Source organism: Juglans microcarpa x Juglans regia, unplaced genomic scaffold, assembly GCF_004785595.1.
Source record: "Juglans microcarpa x Juglans regia isolate MS1-56 unplaced genomic scaffold, Jm3101_v1.0 JmScfU0001, whole genome shotgun sequence".
Classification (NCBI taxonomy): Eukaryota; Viridiplantae; Streptophyta; class Magnoliopsida; order Fagales; family Juglandaceae; genus Juglans; species Juglans microcarpa x Juglans regia.
In genome coordinates this window covers 73,149-77,805 of record NW_024475745.1, presented here as the reverse complement: position 1 = coordinate 77,805, position 4,657 = coordinate 73,149, and positions in this window count along the sequence as shown.

The window sequence follows — 4,657 nt, the reverse complement described above, 5'->3', positions numbered from 1 at the left end:
ATGATTTTAGCTGACCAAACCACCATCAATTGGTCACTCTCGCATTCCCTCTCAATCCCCCAGCTCTATATAAGTCATCCATGGCTTGTTTATCATGTTTTGGTCACTTTTACTTTGCTTTCTTGGAGAGAACTCTAGAGGAGATTTCTGACGACTTTTCTAACTATTGTTTCTTGAATGTTTTGAAGCCTTCGTAAGTAGATTCTTGTGAAACTATCTCACATACGTCATTTCTCTTTGAGAATAGTTTCCATTTGTGTATTTTCTATAATTTGTAATGGAGGTTTAATTAGCGAAAAGTCTTTTGAAGCATGCAAATTTCATACTTGAAGATAGTTTGAATGTTGTGTGAAACTTTGATTTTTTTTGATAAAGTTTTTGGCAAGATCTTAGTCCGATCCTTTTACGATTTAGAGATAACATGTTAACATCCAATTGGATCTGGATTTATTGCATGTTAAGAGTTTTTACTAAGATTTTTGCATAATTTTAGAAACTTGGAAACTCGAGGTCTAAAAAAAGTTTCTATTTTGAGTAAGTCTTAATCTAATGGAAGCATGATCCTATGATATTGATATTCAAATATGTGGTTCTTAGGACTTTGATCTATATGGTAGGAAGTTATTTTTTGAGAATAATGGTCTTGATCTTGATGAAATAAATTGTTATGCATGCAAGGTTCAGATATGGCTAGATATTGAAGCTTTCGGGTTGCTTGAAGTTTTTATGAAACTTTTGCCATACGGCTTTTTATTTTTATGAAACTCTTTCTATGACTAACTCTTTCTGCATGGCTTGCCTCATGCTCTACTTACATGACTAACTTTCCATTGTTGCGTGTGAAATAACAATTTTCAAGTACTTGAAGTGAGATGATCACTGATACTTAAATCTTTTGCTTCCTCTTGTATAGCTTCCACCACCTATTTCGCATCACCTTCAATTACATTGTTCCTAAAACCTAGTTCCAAACAAAAATGAACAGCCATGTATGCTTCCCAAGTCTCTACAGTTTTTACATCCATCTCGTGATGTCTGTCTAGATGCTAAAACAATTCCCATCTCATGTCAAAGTATAATTCCTATTCCCCTCCATCTTCCATTTCTTCGTATCCAATGCAATATCCTAATTTGCTTTTATGAAGTTTTCTTCGAACAGCTGCCATCCTTTTAACCTCTTTTCTTTTCTTTTTCGTTTTTTTTTTTATTATAATTAACCATCTCAAAAATCTTGATTCTGAAGTATAAATTAATTTTAGAGACTACTAGCTTGCTAAATGATGTAGAATTATAATTTCAACAGATAAGCATGAGTTGTAAGACGAGCAAATGATCACCCAGCTATACGTAAATAATTGAATTGCAAATGCATGTGTCTATCCGATAAAGATTGAACATATATATGTTAATGCCAAAAATTGCACAATAGGTTGGAATGGAAAAAAGAATTATCACTAGCCCACGATGATGATTCTGCGATGATGCAGTATTCTTCGTGATCATTTATGGCGGTAAATAATAAATAAGCGAATAAAAATAAATAAAGGGAAACACAAATATTTACGTGGTTTGGCATAAAAACTACGTTCACGGGTTGCTTGGGGGCGAATTCTACTATAATAGGTATTTTACATATCTCTCATAGTTTCACATATCTTTCAATAAAATAGAGAAATTTAGGATTTTGGAAGATAATGCCTCCTTAAGAGAAGATCCTTTGGAGTCACTATGCGTGGTAGAGTTTTCTTTTTTTTTTTTTGATAGGGACTATGCGTGGTGGAGTTTGTTTATAGAGATCGCACTCGATTTGTAGAGATCTCCACTTTTTATGAAGGTCCTTTTGCTTCCTTGGAGTGATTGGCTCTTGCTTAGCTTATGAAATCCTTTCTTTTTTGTATCTGAGTCTAACTCTTTCAGCCTATCTATTTCTCGCCTTATTTATTGCATTTATCTTTCTCTTATTATTAGTGATATGTTTTCAATGAGTTGGACCCCGTCAGCTTTATCCCTAACAATATACGTGATCATGTCTATTGATAGCTAGAAATCTGATTGTATGAGCATCTATATATTCGATTGTTGCATGCTTGTGATCAATCATGATGTAAATCTGTTCAAGTGTAGTGTCAACATAATTTACAGGCCGCTATATGTCCATTCGAATATTCTTTAAGGATGTAAATATTTTGTCCCTAGTGATTATTGCATGTTCGAACATATATATATATCATAGCCCATGCATGTCGGACAAATTGCGTCTGAAAATATTCTTTTGGGTTGAAAATGAAAGTTTTGTCCCAAAATAAATTTTAGAAAGGCATTATATATACATATATATATATATATATATGTTCTTGACCAAAGATGAGATGATGTTTCTCGACCCCAAATAATTTTGACTCAAAAGAAATTTTATTATATAGATAGTTAATTAGTTCACCGTCCGGCATGCACATGCAAGTAGCCAAACAAAACAATTTATTATATATCCTCGCAAAATGATCGCAACCAGTGACTGGCTCACGTGCAAGAAGACCACCTTTAAGTCACATGCAAAATTATGTACGTAGTACCCTAGCTAGGTACCACCACAGAGATCAGATTTGGCACACATACACATTTCAAAGAGAGAAGATCAACTTAGGCCATGGATGAGCAATAATTATGAACTCTAAATCTTAGACATGGCTTATACTTTTCTCTTTCTTTTCATTTTTTTTTTTTTTGAACTTTGAGGAGTTTCCAACTCCAGATCATTTCCATTTTGAAGGCGGACGGTTATGTCAATCAGACCACTTACCTTTATCTTTTCTTGTTCTAAGTTAAAGTAGGGCCGGAGAGATGATGAATTAAGGGTAGTCAAAGTCAAGAAAAGGTTTGAATCCCAAGAAGAGTTTCAAACCCTACGAGGATTTTTGGATTAAATCAAATCAGGTAGATGAATGAAACCCCCAAGAAAGAGACGAGAATGAGCATTCCTAGGGGGCTTGTTACCTTATGGGATGATTCTATTTGAGATTACAAGGGACAAACACAGACACGCATGAGGCTGCATGCAATATTTTTATAATTTTAATGGACAAGTGGAAGGCCAAATCCCATATAGGACTTTGGGTCAACAAAATTTGGTGGGTCCACTAAGTCATTAGCTTTATTTATTTATTTTATTTTTTGTCGGCATACAGTAAATGAAGTGTAACAAAATTCACCCAATATATAAAAAAGGGCATTATTTTTGTTTTATTTTTTGTCCGCTTACAGCATATACTAGATGAAAGTGTACTAAAATTCACTGAATCATGAATATAAAAAGAGCATTAGTATAATTTACTTTGACCTAAATTTAAGAGTTGAAAATGGTGTACGTGTATTTACTGTATGGAAATGATAAATATACTTACTTTTTCACGTGTCAGTTATTGATATGTTGAGAATTATGAAATTTAAAATTCAAAATTTAAATTTAAAAAGAAAATTAATAAAATGAGTCTTATAAATAAAATTGTAAGTATATATAGTATTACTTTTTTAATTATATATATTAGTCTGACTTTGTAACTACTAAATTTAGTACTCTTGATAACTAAACCCATGCAAAAAATATATAAAAACTTGAAAGTCTCAAGTAATTAAGAGGGAGACAGGGCATGGGAGCAAAAGAGGGGTATGGGTTTGGACCCCTTTTAGCTTTAATAAAGTCATTACTTTTCTTGGAAATCTCTTCTTCGATGGAGAGGGAAAGGGCTGTTTGCATGGGTAAAGGTGCAGGTAAGTAAGCAGAGATGCAGAGAGAAAATGGCAATATTCACGTCTGGTAGTGGTATTCTTTCCAAGAAGGCACGGTTTCTCCGCTGATTTCTCCAATACAATCCCAGTTCCCACTGGCTTTATTTTGTGCCTTTGAATATTGAATATTGCCTCCTCGGTTTTCATGCTAATTATGACCTTATGTGCGCTTTAACTTCTTGTACTCTTATGTGATTAATTTAAAATATATATACATGCATGGGTAAACTTTATTTATGAGACTTCTGCTCTCTCTCTCTCTCGCTCTCTCTCTCTATATATATATATACTTGATTATTATTGGGGTGTTCCTTAAGTTCCTTTTGCCATGATCTTTTGATCCTTTGGTAGTACTGCGATGTACCATTATTGTATCTTTTTTTCTGGCCCTTTTCTGAGCATTAGTACTACTTATATTATTATGTCTTTTATATGAACTTTTCCTTTACGAGGATGTAATTCAGATTCTTCTCGCAAGATTTCTGTTTCATTTTTTAAGAAAACTAATTTATACAATATTAAATATTAAGTCGTGCAAGTCTCGCATATTTTTTTTTAAAAAAAATTAAATTTGAGATTTATATAAAAAAAACTTACTTTTTAATTATAGACTCAACTATTTTTCAAATGTACCATGCAGTACTTAGACCTCCAAATACAATTAAGTGGTACAAGTATTTATTTTTTGAAAAATGCTACTAATTTCATGTCCCCTCAACTTGCTCCCTCAAGTATACATGCAGCTAGAATATTTATTTATTTTTTAAATATTTAAAAAGACTACAACGAGTGAATTTGTGTATTTTTTCTAACATTTAAAAAAACACAAAAAATTAAAATGTACTGAAAATATATTTGAGTGGACAAATGT